We start from the raw sequence: 14,907 nt of genomic DNA, 5'->3' as shown, positions 1-14,907 counted from the left end.
TCACCGAGTCCGCACCGACCAGCGATCCCCGCACGTTAACACTATCCAACACACACTGGGGACAATTCACACCTACGCCAAGTTAATTAACCAACAAACTTGCACGTCTTTGGAGAGTGAGAGGAAACCGAAAATCTTGGAGAAAACCCACACGGTTACGGGGATAATGCACAAATTCCGGACAGACAGTACCCGTAGTTGGGATCAAACCCAGATCTCTGATGCCGCAAGCGCTGTAAGGCAGCAAGTCTACCGCTGTGCCACCGTACCACCCCTTCTGTGGGATGTTGGAATGAAATTGATGTAGGAATGATGCTTGATGGTATGTACAGACTCGGTGGGCTGGAAGGACATGTACATGTACACTGTATCACACACCATTTGAACAGCCAAAGCATACATTCAATTTACTTTGAAGGTTATTATTAAATCTGCCTCCACCTCCTTTTTTGGCAGGGCATTCCAGATTAAAACAACTCATCCTTGAAAAAATGACACCATTTGCCAGTCTCCTTCAACTGAGTCATCTAATTTCAGACTTAGTTGAAGCTAATGGAGGCATTATTTGCCCCAGCAAATTCTTTCATAATTATTTTCTGCGGCCTTCTTAAGCATTCGAGTTACCAAACCAAGCTGTGATGCTGCCAGTCAGTATGCTCTTGACTGTTCACCTACAGAAGTGATATACTGGATCTCCTCAAACATCTGAATGGATCAGTTGGTTAGTTAGTTTTGTTTATTGTCATGTGTACCGAGGACAGCGGAAAGCTTTTTTGTTGCGTTCTATCCAGTCAGCGGAAAGACTATGCGTGATTACAATCAAGCCGTCCACTGTGTACAGACAGATACAGGGTAGAGTTGTTGATGAGCTTTCTTTGTAACTACATCAATTTGCTGGGCCCAGGACAGATCTTCAGAGATTGCACGGCCAGGACTCTGCCGCCATTGTCCGTCAATGAAGACAAGTTCATGGAGTCTCGGTTTTCCCTTCCCGAAGTCAACAATTGGTTCCTTGGTCTATGTTATCAATGCCTCTCGTAATTTTATATATATTTCTATCAGGTCTCCCCCTCAACCTCTGATGTTGCAGAGTAAATAATCCACATTTGTCCAACCTCCCCTTACAGCTAATACCTCTAATTCATGTAATATTCTGGTAAATCTCTTTTGCACCCTCTCCAAAGCATTCACATCCCTCCAGTAATGGGGCGACCAGAACTGCAGACGATATTCCAAATGTGGCATAACCAAAGCCCTAAAAGCTTCAATATGACTTCTTGACTATTATGCTCAGTGCCCTGACCTATGAACGCAAGCATACCATATGCCTTCTTTACCACTCTATCAACTGCTACTTTCAGAGAGCTATGAACCTGGACACCAAGATCCCTCTGTACATTAATGCTGTTAAGACTCATGCCATAAACTGTATACTTTTCCGTTACATTTGACATCGTAAAGTGCAACACTTCATACTTGCTTGGATTCAAGTCCATCTACCATTTTACTGTCCATTTCTATAGCTGATCTAGATCGCACTGTATACTTTGAAATGTTGGTGTAATCTGCAAACTTGTACTGTCCGCTGTCTCCCCTGTCCCATTCCACCCATATTCCTCTCTCTAGCTTTACATTTCGTTCCTCTCCTCCTCGTTCACTCTTTTGTCCCCTTTTGTCCCCTCTAGCCTTTCACTTACTCAAACCACCTGCCAATCAAGACTCCCCCCTTCACCCCCCTCTCCAACCCATTTACCAGCTATCAAATAAGGGTGGCATGGTGGTGCAGTGGTAGTGTTTGCAGCGCTGGAGACCCGGATTTGATCCCGACTACGGTTACTGTCTGTATGGAGTTTGTACGTTCTCCCCGTGACCTACATTGGTTTTCTCCGAGATCTTCGGTTTCTTCCCGCAATCCAAGGACGTGCAGGTTTGGAGGTTAATTGGTAAATGTAAAACTTGTCCCTAGTGTGTGCAGGATAGTGTTAATATGCAGGGATCGCTGGTCGGCACATACCTGGTGGGCCGAAAGGCCTGTTTCTGCACTGTATCTCTAAACTATCTCTAAACTAAACAAGAACATTGCCTGTCTTTGTCGGTATCGTTTGCCTGCTTTATCCTGCCCCTGCTTCTCGTTTATCTATTCCCTCTACAGATGCAGCCTGATCTGCTGAGCCTCTAGCACTTTGTGCTTTGCACAAGATTAATTACACTGCCTCAGGAAAATTACTTATTCTGGTATCCACGGTGCGTAAAATTGAAATATTACCACCTATCTGCACTGCGTAATTAACTTTGGATGGATGCTAGACAGAGACCTCATCAGACGGTTTAAGCCTGCATGATATTTACCAACACCATCTGTCTGTCATAATGCTGCTCCTTTAAACAATGGCAAGAAAGCTGGTTTATTGCACTGGTTTATTGTAGGCCTGACGTCTGCATAGTGCCTGTTTTGTTTCCTACATTGCATAATTTACAATGACTGTCAGAAAGCATCCAATCTGGATGCATCAATTTGGCTTGGCAACAGCTCTGTCCAAGACATTGCAGAGTTGTGGCTGCAGCACAGTCCATCATGCAAACGAACCCTCCAACCATCGACTACATTCTACATTCTGGGGAGCACTCACACCCCAGTCATTCCCTCGTCTCCCCTGTTCCATCAGGTAATATATATATATAAATGCTTTAAATCATGTACAGAAAATTAATGAACAGCTTCTTCCCCATTGTTAACAGACTCTTGAACGGATCTCTCATATGCCAAGGATGAATCTGCATCTCCCAACCTACCTCGTTGCAGTCCTTGCACTTTTTTAAATTTGCATTTTCTATGTAGCTTTAACACTATAATTTGCAGTTTCCTATCTCTTTTTCACTACCTGGTGTACGTATGTATTGTATAATTGACTTGGATAACATGCAAAATGATTCTTCTCACTGTAGCTTGGTACATGTGACAACAATAAGAAACAAAACTAAACTAAACTAACCAATAATTATGCATCGCCTATGGTATGTCATGAATTGTAGGCAAATTCTGTTACTCTTTGCTGGGTCCTCTCCTTATTTATTTTGGACTTCACCGTGTGGGAATAGGGAAAGAAATTACCAGGTCAGAAATGTTTTAAATCCATGGTAGTGCAGACAATAGTCCATTGTGTTCCATTGCCGAGGTGAGATGATGGTTCTGCGGGTCAGTTTAACAACCTGATAGTTGCAGGAAAATAGCTGTCCCTGAACCTTGTGGTGTGGGACTTCAAGCTTCTGCACTTCCCGCCCACTGGTAATAACTGGAAGACATGGCCTTCATGGTGGGGATCCTTGTTGCTGGCTTCATGAGGCAGTATTTCATGTAGGTGCTTTCAATGGTTGGGAGGGCTGTGCCCATGATGGACCCGGCTGACTCCACCACTCATTGCAGCAACTTGCATTGTTGTGTGTGTTGGAATTTACATACCAGGCCATGATGCAACCAGTCAGGATGCTGTAGAAGTATTCAATGGATCTGTAGAAGTATTCAGTGACATACCAAATCTCTTTCAACATCTAAGAAAGTAGAGACACTGGCACACTTCCTTCATGGTTACGTTTATGTGCTGGGCTCAGGATAGATCATCCAAGATGTTTATGTCAAGGAATTTGAAACAGCTCTCTCCATCATCGATCTAGCAATAAAAACCTTCATGTAGTCTCTCGACTTCCCCTTTCACATCAACCATTACGCCCTTGATCTTTTCGGCATCGAGCGAGAAATATCATCAAAGACCCAAACACCCTGGCAACGCTCTCATCTTGCTTCTATCATCAGGAAGAAGGTACAGGAGTCTGAGAAATGTTACCACCTGGTTCAAGACAGCTTCTTCTCAGCAGCAATCAGGATCTAGAACCACCCTGTCTCAGCAATTGCAACAATATCACATTCCCATCAATCGATCAATGTTCTAAATTAATATGCCTTTCCACTCATGCTGCTTGCATTAAAATAGATATGATTTAATATTCCAATCTACCATATCATGTCCATATCTTTTCTTCCACATATCGCATTGAATCTTATCCTGAAGTGTGCACCTAATCTGTGCCCCACTCTTCAACTAAATAAATTTACAGCCTCAACACCCCAGCAAAGATATTGGACCTATGTTAGTTGAGGTGCAACCTGTCCTACTTGGATAAGTCCCACCGACTCCAGAAACCTTCCCAATGGAAAAATCTAAAGCCCCCATTTTCTACGCCATTTCTTTAGTCACACATTTATCTGGTCCATCCTCCAACTCCTATACTTAGGCTCAGGTTTGGCATCGGGAGTAAACCTGAGATTACAAACATAGTGGTCCTGCTCCTTAATCTGGTACCTGCCTGAAGAAGGGTCTCGATCTGAAACATCACCCATTCCTATTCCCCAGAGATGCTGCCTGTCCCGCTGAGTTACCCCAGTTTTTGTGTCCATCTTCGGTATAAACCAGCATCTGCAGTTCCTTCCTACACCAGGCTCCTTCAACTCATTCAACGGGAGCTCTTCATTTTTTCTACTCGTGCCATGGGTATTGGATTATGTGACCAATCTCAAGCCCTTGCAGACGCTCAGAAACATCCCTGACCCTAGCATTAGGACGGCTGCAAGCTTTTGCGAGTCTCGTTCCTGGTCACAGAAACGCCGGTGGAACCTGGTGCAGGAATGGAATTTCAACTAAAGCTGCAACAGTTAATTCCTGCCAGGACCAGCCCCTTCATTATGCATTGATCCTTCATCCCTAGAGTGCCAATTAACAACCTTTTCTCCTGGTGACACTTTCATCAGTAGCAATCAAAATGCTGAAAAAATAATTCGAATATCTGTTAATATGGTTATGATCCTGGTTCTGTATGTTTCTCAGAGGTGTCTTGGATATCAGTTGTTAATCCCTGTATAGTCCTGACAGGCCTCAGTCCTACTGCAGAGGTCACAGGGCTGGAACTCAGCATTCTGAAGTTGTAGAGCTTTCTTATCTGCATAACAGGGTAAAACTCCAATAATCCTGCACCCTTGGGTATTTTGGTGACAGTCTAGCAGATTTCTCAGTTCATCATGCAAATATTGGCAGAAACAAATCAAATATTTCCAGCTGCCCCTTTTATACTCCTTGTTATTCCTATTAATACTCCAATCGGCACATTTAGTTTATTTTCCATCACCAGTATAGATTTTACAGTGAACCCAGTAGGTTTAGAGAGAGCATGGGAAACAGAACCAACAGAAAACCAAGAGCTCATCCCTGTGGTTAAATCATTCCTTGAGACACAGCTCTCTAACCACTGATATCTCCACTCCATTCTTGTGCTAAGATACCAGCTGCTAACTCTGGATATGTTGCCAGCACAAGGGAGTGAATGACCCATCTTATTTTTCAAAGGGTAGTTTGGTGTGTGTGTGTGTGAGAGGCTACGGGTGTGATTCCATCGTTGTGATTAAAGATCTCTGGGGATGTGATTCCTTGCTATTTGCAAGCTCCGATTGCCAATGTAAGGTTCTTGATTTCTTCTTCTTCTTTCATGTGGCGTGCACAGCCTAAAGTTGTTGGACAACTTGTTCTATTTGATCTTCCGTTTGCGCACGTCGAGTTGATTGCATTAGTCGAAACAGGGTTAGGGTCAGGGTTAGGGTTAGGGCAGGTTGCAACCTTCCACCCCGTTCTTGATTTGAACACAGCTGACACCCTCAGTATTGCAGGATTTAGCTGGGTATTCAGTCTGTGCGGCTGGTCCCATGAGATGCACTGTGTTCAGCTGCTGAATCCACATGGCAATGGGAGAGTACGATCAAAACCAGAGATAGACTGGTAGCAAAAGGAGGCCCAGGGAAGTCCTGCCAGTGGAAGAGGTAGGGGGACAGGTTTCTCAGAACCAAGGTAAAGAGGGTTTCGGGGTGGATTCCAAGGGGAAAGGAGAGGCTGAAAAGATTAAAGCAGATCTACTTGGTTAGAGTCTAAATGCCAAATCGGTTTTGGGAGATCTCTTTGAAAGTATGGTTACTCACGGAGTGTCCAGGGACCGGGGTGAAAAATGTTTTCCAGCTTCCCAGAATTACCTCAAAGTGATTGCATTGCATCGGGAATTATGCCGCAATGATAAGGAAACTCCGCCGCTCATGCAATTGTGATTTGTGACATCCAGTAAAACGTCTGCAGAGTAACTTCTGGGTGGCAGGGTGCAGCGGTAGAGTTGCTGCCTTACAGCGCTTGCAGCACTGGAGGCCCGGGTTCGATCCCGACTCCTGGTGTTGTCTGTACGGAGTTTGTCCGTTCTCCCCGTGACCTGCATGGGTTTTCTCCGAGACCTTTGGTTTGCTCCCACACCCCAAAGATGTGCAGGTATGCAGGGAAATTGGCTTGGTATCAGTGTAAATCGTCCCTGGTGTTAATATGTAAGGATCGCTGGCCGGTGTGTACCCGGTGGGACGAAAGGCCTGTTTCGTGCTGTATCTCTAAACTAAACTCAAATACAGCCCAAAATGGCCACTGTCATGTTCCAACTTGAACGTAAGTAACTTTTAGTTACGTGGCCCTAAAATAAATCATGTTTCCAACAACAACCCCCTGATGTAATGTCATGTCATCAATTGTATATGTGGGCAGTCAATGAGAGGAATTCAGTGTCCTGTTGCATTCACTTTGTCTTGTGACGAGGCCGTCTCTGCTGGAATAGACTTTGGACACCACCCTCAAAGGTCCTCTTCCATTATCCAGCGATCTGCACCGCAGGCTTTTGCACTCAACTGAAAAACAAAAATCCTATGAAGGATTTTCTGCATCAGCAATATTCAGCCCGAGGCAGTTGGCATGTAGGCTAAATATAGGAAAAAATATAGCAGAACAAAGCACTGAAGGAGTGAATTCAGTTTTGACTCCAATGCACTGCTCAGAACCCAACATATCAAGACTGGACACAGCGGTTGAGGCCGCATCTCTGGAGAGAACGAATGGGCGATGTTTCAGGTCGAGACCCTTCTTCAGGTCTCGACCCCAAACGTCATCCATTCCTTCTCTCCACAGATTATGCCTCATCCGCTCTTACTCCAGCATATTGTGTCTACCTTTGATTAAAACAAGCATCTGCAGTTCTTTCTCACACATCAAGACTTGACATGCTTCCTAGTTTCCTCCCTGCAATGATCAATCTAGTGTGTATTCCCACCAAGCGTCTGACCTTAAAACTCTGGTGTGGGATTCATGGAAAGGTAAAGCCATTTTAAGGCGTGGCTTTGCCTGCCAGAGGCTTGAATGGACAGTGCTCACTCTCAGCTCCCTTCCTCACAACTCACGTTGACTGCTGTCAATTCATGCTTTCTTCATTTGAATTCTATACAATTTTCGTTTTTACATTTTCTCATTACCCTTTCAGCAAAGATGCCATTATAAATAAATAGCTGAATTCAAAATACTGCAAGGCCCAAATCCCTTTGAGGACAGGTAATGGAAGGAGACTGGAGTTGTATAGGTATCATCTCACGGCACAGACTCTTTCATAGTCCGAGTTGATTATAATAGTTTCATGTTCCAAGAGCTTTGTGCAAATTTTCAGTCTGATGGCACTGATTAAAATGCAGAAAAGGTATATAATAGAAAGATAATACATAATCAGAATGATTTTAATTCTACACAGTGCTTGAAACATCCCCCTTTGACATAATAATAGAACTGCACTATGACTCCAATCGAATAATAAGTTTTAAATTAATCTGCACTCATGCAAATATTGGCAGAAACAAATCAAATATTTCCAGCTGCCCCTTTTATACTCCTTGTGATTGCATTGATAAGCACAGCTGCGGTGGAGAATATAAGACGCATTCAAGAATACGGTGCTGTGATTTTGTGGCAGTGTATACACTGTTGGTTTGGGGTTTGTTTACTATCTAATATCGGATAGGATTCATTCATGATTGAATCCACAGTGCAATTTGTCTGATTGAAGTTGGCGGGCATCTCACTTTGTGATCTGCAGGTGCAATACATCCACAGAAGTATGAAGTGCAGCAACGCAGGTTTAGATTTTCGCTCTGCCTTCACTCTCCACCTCTGTCACATGGAAGAGCCTCTCCAGTGGGTGACAGGAAAGCAGGGGGCTGAAACAGCCTCAGCATGGCTGGGTTCTGAGCCACTTTCATTAATACAAATACTAGCTTGCCAGGTTAGTCGTGGCTCAGAGACTGTGGGCTACAGAAATAACATGCAGAGGCCTGAAGGTCTACGGTTCAACCTCAGATCTCAGTCAATAGCAGAGTGACAGGGCAGTGACTAGCCATGTGTGTGTGCGTGTGCATGTGTGTGCGCATGTGTGTGTGTGTGTGCGCATGTGTGTGTTCATGTGTGTGTGGGCGTGTGTGTGCGCATGTGTGAGTGCGCATGTGTGTGTGTGTGTGTAGTTGTGTGTGTAGTTGTGTGTGATGATCACAGCAACTGATAGCACCTCCATGTTTGAAAGGAATACCACAGCTAATGGAGAATTGGTTGGCCAAAAGGCCTGTTTCCATGCTGTATGTCTCTGCAACTTTAAGACTCAGCCACTGAGGGTGTAGCAACTACAATAAAGTATTATGAGCTGGCATATGTAAGAGGAGTGTTGATTTCATAGTGAGATTGGAAAGGATTAGAGATAGGGTGGCGGGAAGACATGGAGGGAATTGAATGTAAGGGGCGAGAATTCTAAAATTAAGTTGTATTTTGGCCAGAAACCAAAGTGTGCTGTTGGGCATAGTTGATGAGTTTTTTAATGTTTACATGTTGACACCATGTCCTTTAAAGAGGAAATCTGTGGTGAGCTAGTTTGGCCTCAATGTGACTCGAGACCAACTATAGCAGCCCAACAGGCCATCGTTTCAGAGGAGCATTTGGGAGACCTTGCTAAAATAAATAAATAAATATAAGAATGAGGGAATCTGGGCAGAAATGTACTGGAATAGACAAATCAAGAAGAAATAAAGGCTGTAATTGAGCAGCAGATAATAATCACAGCAATTCAGCCACAGGCAGAAACAGCAGGGCATCAACAGCTGGTAATAACTATGGGATTTCAGCAGCTGGTAATAATGATACTATTGATATGGTAATAATTGTAGTATTAGATTAGCTAATAATAACAGTGGCATTGCAGTAGCTGGTAGGAACAGGGGTACCACAGTATCTAGTAATAATGGTCATATTTCGGCTGCTAGTAATAACCGTGTTATTTTGGCTGCTGGAAATAACCGTGTTACGTTGGCTGCTGGTAATAGCAATATTTCGGCAGCAGATATGTTGGGGACTGAGAATGATACCGTTCCGAAAACTGCGAGTCTTCATCAAGATCTTGGTATGCAATCTGAAGGTCAGCTTGTGAACAAGTACGACATTAAGATTGCTGAAAGTTACTGGGGAGTGAGACAGAGTCTGAGGCTAGAGGAGTCGATACTTTGAATTTTCCAGGAACTTTGGCCATCCAAATTACTCCACAGAGAAGGACCTGTGAAACGATGTGCATTTTGTAACGGAAGAGACATGGCCGTCAATTGGGCCTCAATTTGTGTATCGGGTATCCACATCTGTTATAATCCGTGCTGGTGCAGGACAGAGATGCCCATGCCCCATGTTGGAACTTGTATTAAATGTGTGAGTGTGTGAGTTACATTCGGTTTCATCAGAGTGGAAACTGCCTCCATGTGATCAAGTCCTTGTGTGATGAAACGTGTGGCTGGAGGAGATACCTATCTCTCAGGTACTCTTTCAACATTTGAGAAACATTTAGATAGGTACATGGATTCATAGCGTCATAGTGATAGTGTGGAAACAGGCTCTTCGGCCCAACTTGTCCACATTGGCCAACATGTCCCAGCTACACGAGTCTCACCTGCCAGCGCGTGGTCCATATCCCTCCAAACCTGTCCTATCCATGTACATGTCTAACTGTTTCATAAATGTTGGTATAGTCTCAGCCTCAACTACCTCCTCTGACAGCCTGTTTCATACACCCACCACCCTTTGTGTGAATAAGTTACCCCTCAGATTCCTATTAAATCTTTTACCCTTCGCCTTGAACCTCTGTCCTCGATTCCCCTACTCTGGACAAGAGATTCTGTGCATCTACCCGATCTATTCTTCTCATGATCACTCCTCCCGCTCTCCAAGGAATAGAGACCCAGCCTACTCAACCTCTCCCTATAGCTCAGACCCTTTAGTCCTGGCAGCAACCTTGCAAATCTTCTCTGAACCCTTTCAAGCTTGACAATATCTTTCTTATAACATGGTGCCCAGAACACAATCCTCCAAATGCGGTCTCACCAACATCTTATACAACTGCAACATGACTTCCCAACTTCTATACTCAATACTCTCTGACTGATGAAGGCCAATGTGCTAAAAGCCTTTTTGACCACCTTATCTACCTGCGACTCGATCTTCAAGGAACCATACACCTGCACTCCTAGATCCCTCTGCTCTCCAACACTCCCCCAGGGGGCTACCATTCACTGTGTAGGTCCTGCCCTTGATAGACATTCCAAAATGCAACACCTCACGTTTCTCTGTATTAAATTCCATCAACCATTCCTCAGCCCACCTGGTCAATCGATCAAGATACTGCTGCGATCTTTCACAACAATTTCCACTAGCTGCAAAACCATCCACTTTTGTATCATCAGCAAACATGCTAATCTTGCCCTGTATGTTCTCGTCCAAATCATTGATGTAGATGACAAACAGTAACGGACCCAGCACCGAACCCTGCGGCACACCACTAGTCACAGGCCTCAGTCCGAGAAGCAACTTTCCACCATCACCCTCTGCTACCTTCTATGGAGCCAATTTGCTATCCATTCAGCTATCTCTCCTTGGATCCCATGAGATCTAACCTTCCAGAGCAGCCTACCTTGTCAAATGTGTTACTGAAATCCATGTACACACATCTACAGCTTTGCCCACCTTGACCTTTTTGGTCACGTCTTCAAAAAACTCAATCAGATTTGTGAGACACAACCTCCCACATACAAAACCATGTTGATTACCCCTGATCAGCCCTTGCCCGTCCAAATGCCTGTGTCATCTATCCCTCAGATTACTCTCTAGTAACTTTCCAACTACAGATGTTAGGCTCACCACCCTATAGTTCCCAGCATTTTCTCTGCAGCCCTTCTTGAATAGAGGCATTTGCCACTCTACAATCTAAACTCTAAATAGGTTTAGAGAATGCAGGCAGGTGGGACTAGTGTAAATAGAGCTTGTTGGTCGGTATGGGCAAGTTGGGCTGAAGGGCCTGTTCCCAATCTGTGTGACTCTATGACCTTAAGCAATGGTGATTGACCTCTGCAGGGTCTTGCTGGTGCACAGACTGATGGGTATTTCCTCAGCTTCCAAGGTTCTGAGGTGGATTGCAGGTCTCAACTTATGAATGCAGGAGTGGTGTGCGGCAGTCCAGGCAGTCAGGTGAATGGCATGGACCAGCGGTGCACCACTTTGCAGAGTTCAGTTGGACATCATCGAGGACCAGAGGATATAGATCTAAGGTGAAGGTGAAAAGATTCAATAGGAATCTGAGGGGTAACTTTTTCACACAAACGATGGTGGGTGCATGGAACAAGCTGCCAGGGACGTAGTTGAGGCAGGGACTATCCCAACATTTAAAAAAAAGTTAGACAGGCATATGGATAGGACAGGTTTGGTGGGATATGGACCAAACGTGGGCAGGTGGGACTTGTGTAGCTGGGACATGTTGGTCGGTGTGAGCAAGTTGGGCCGAAGGGCCTGTTTCCACACTGTGTCACTCTATGACGCTTTGAGTCGATGACTCTATGAGATTGGATGCCCATGCACAGGTGTGGAGTGTATCAGGACCAGCGCTAATTCCCCTTTACTGCTACAGATGCTTCTAAGCTTTTGCTTACCAAAGACGAATCTTTGCTGTTCTTCCTGTGGACAACATACATGGCAGTTAACGACAGGCAAAGTGAAATGGCTGCTTGAGTAAACAGACCTTATCATTCCAGCCTGCCCTTTCACCAACCTGCTCCGCACTTACAGTGATTCATCTCTGCCACAATGCTCTTTTATAGAAAACTATGGTTATAAAATATTGTTTTCAAAAAGAACACAGTTCAATGAACTGCACACTGCATGATTGTGCAAATTGTGGAATATTTGAAACCAGGCCACAATGTGAGGAAATCAGGCCAACAACCAAAGATGGTTTATGAGGATGCAAAACGATTGGTGCAATGGGAAAGAGGGAAGGAAGAGAAGATAGTTAAGTCTGAGACAAAGACACAATTACCAGTGGTAGAGACATATAAGACATAATAAAGAGGAGTAATAAGAGGAGCTTTTGTCTGTACTGTAACAATAAATGAAATGAAACTAAGCTAAACTAAACTAAAGAGGGGAATGTAATGAATGGTTGGACTGGGAGAGTCCAACAATATTATCTCCCAAAACAGACACTATCTACACAATCCACAATACACACAATACAATTTATTTGTCACTTGAACCTCATAGAGGCTCAAATGAAATGTTGTTTCTGCAGTCATACACATGTGAAAATAAGACCCAAGACACAGCACAATTTACACAGACATCCATCACAGCGCATCTCCTCCTCGCTGTGATGGAAGGCAAAAAAACTTATCTCTCCGCTGCACTCCCCATTCCCCTCCCGATGTCAGAGTCAAAGTCCCCGGCGGGCGATGGCAATTGTCCCGCGGCCATTAACGCCGCACCGGGTGATGCAAGGCCGCGCTCGGGGTCTTGTTGTTGGAGCCCCCGGCGGGCGCTAGCAAAGTCCCGCAGCCGTTGAAGCCGCGCGGGGCGATGTAAGGCCCCGCTCCAGGTACTCCTCGACCCCGCGACTCGGGCGGGAGAAGTCGCCGTTGCGGAAGCCCCGAAAAGCGGTCTCCCAGCAGGGACCCGCGGGCTCCCGGTGTCACTGTCCACCAGACCTGCGGTAAGCCTCCGAATCCTCGGGGTCGGGTCGCAGCCGAGCACCACAACAGCTCCACCCGCTCCGAAGCCTGCCAGCTCCACGATGGTGAGTAGGTCCGCAGCTCCGCGACTGGAGCCCCAGGTCGTTCCGGCTGGAGGCCGCTCCACGTTGCAGCCCCAATGACAACGGAGACCCGACAAGGGAAAGGTCGGGTTCTCCGTGCAGGGGAAAGATTTAAAAAGTCCCCCCCCCCCCCACACACACACACACACACACACACACATACACAAAAAAATAAATAAAAACTACATTAAAACGGGACAAAAAATAACAAAAAGACAGACGGACTGCAGAGGCCGCTGCGACGTGAGTCACGCCGCCCACCGAGATCTTCAAGGTATCTTATGGGAATAGATTACCAGGAGTGCAGAGGAAACGATTCAAAGATGTACCAAAGTGTCCTTGAACATCCTCAATGATTTTCTGGCCTGGAACCACTCAGGAAGGTGAAGGAGTGTTCAGAATGGTAATGACTACCTCAGGACATTCAGCAGGAGTATCACCAAAAACTGTAAACAAGCAGAAGAAGTGGACATCCTTACCCACCCATCCACTTCCACCTTGGAAATTGTCTATTGTTGCCTACCTGAACCTACCGGATATCCCGGTTGCTAAACACTTTAATTCTCCTTCCTATTCCCACACTGACCCAGGTCCCCTTCGGTGTCAGAGTGAGGCTAAATGCAATTTGGAGGAACAGCATCTCATATTTTGCTTGGGTAGCTTACAGCCCAGTGGTATGAATATTGATTTCGCTAATTTCAAGTAACCCCAGCATTCCATCTCTCTCTATCCCCTCCTCCCCCCCGTCGCACCAGCTTCTCGTTTTCAACCAACAAACAACTACTAATGGCCTGTTTCCTTTATCATTGTTACTTTTTTGCATATCTTTCAATTGTTGTTCTTTATCTCTCTACATCTTCATCTAGATTAGATTAGATTAGATTATTACTTTATTAATCCCCTTATTCAGGGGAAATTCAGATGTTCTTGCAGCACACTAATAAAAATACAACATAGCATTCAAGAAGTTTAACATTAAAACATAAAACATCCCCCCACAGAGGTTCCCACTGTGGGGGAAGGCACAAAGTCCAGTCCCCATCCTCTTGTCCACCCAGAGTCGGGCCTATTGAGACCTCCACAGTCGCCGTTACAGGGCCCGATGTTCCCGGCCATTCTCGCCAGATGATGGTGCTCCGGCGTCGGTAGAACCCTCATCGGCTTGGGGTGCCAGGAACGGCCGCCCTCTTACCAGAGACCGCGGCCTCCAGGCCAACAGACCGCGCTGAACGAAGCTTCACTCACTGGCGATCTCGGCGAAAGATCCCAGGCTCCGAGATGTAAAGTTCAGCGCCGCAGCTGACCGCTCCACAGAACCGCGGCTCCACGATGTTTTTATCGGCGGTCCCAGCATACTGGAGTTCCAGCGCGGCGACCCAGGCAAGGCATCGCCCGCTCCGCCCGCTCCGCGACAGCGCCCCAGCGCTGCGCCGCCGCCAAAGCCGAGGTTCTGGCCAGGTCCCCTCAGAAAACGTCGCTCCAGGACCCGCTGGTAGGCCGCGAGGACAGGTCGAAGGTGCTGCTCGGAGGAAGGCAGCCTCACCGACCAGGTAGGGACTTGAAAAGCAGTTTCCCCCTTCCCCCCCCCCCACCCCCACACATAAAAAGATTAGACCCCCCCGACTACACACTTTAACGCACTAAAAATAATAAAAAAGAAGAAAACGGACAGCTGCAGGACAGGCAGCCGTACAGGACAGCGCCCCCTACTGGAAGATCTATATCTCGCGATTCCCTAACCAGTCGACCAAGAAGGGTCTTGACCCAAAGTGTCACCCATTCCTTCTCTCCAGAGATGCTGCCTGTCCTGCTGAGTTACTCCAGATGTTTGTGTCTATCTCTGGTTGCCGCATC

General features: G+C 45.8%; 1 protein-coding gene across 1 annotated transcript in view; it reads right to left on the bottom strand.

The window, feature by feature from the left end:
* LOC129710702 (ras-like protein family member 10B) overlaps positions 1–14,907 on the bottom strand; it is an 82,907-nt gene that overhangs the window by 36,357 nt on the left and 31,643 nt on the right. The gene's annotated exons all lie outside the window — the stretch shown is intronic.

This window comes from Leucoraja erinacea, chromosome 28 (genome assembly GCF_028641065.1).
Source record: "Leucoraja erinacea ecotype New England chromosome 28, Leri_hhj_1, whole genome shotgun sequence".
NCBI classification, from domain to species: domain Eukaryota; kingdom Metazoa; phylum Chordata; class Chondrichthyes; order Rajiformes; family Rajidae; genus Leucoraja; species Leucoraja erinaceus.
The sequence above is the reverse complement of the archived record's forward strand: the minus strand, read 5'-3'. Positions and strand labels throughout refer to the sequence as shown.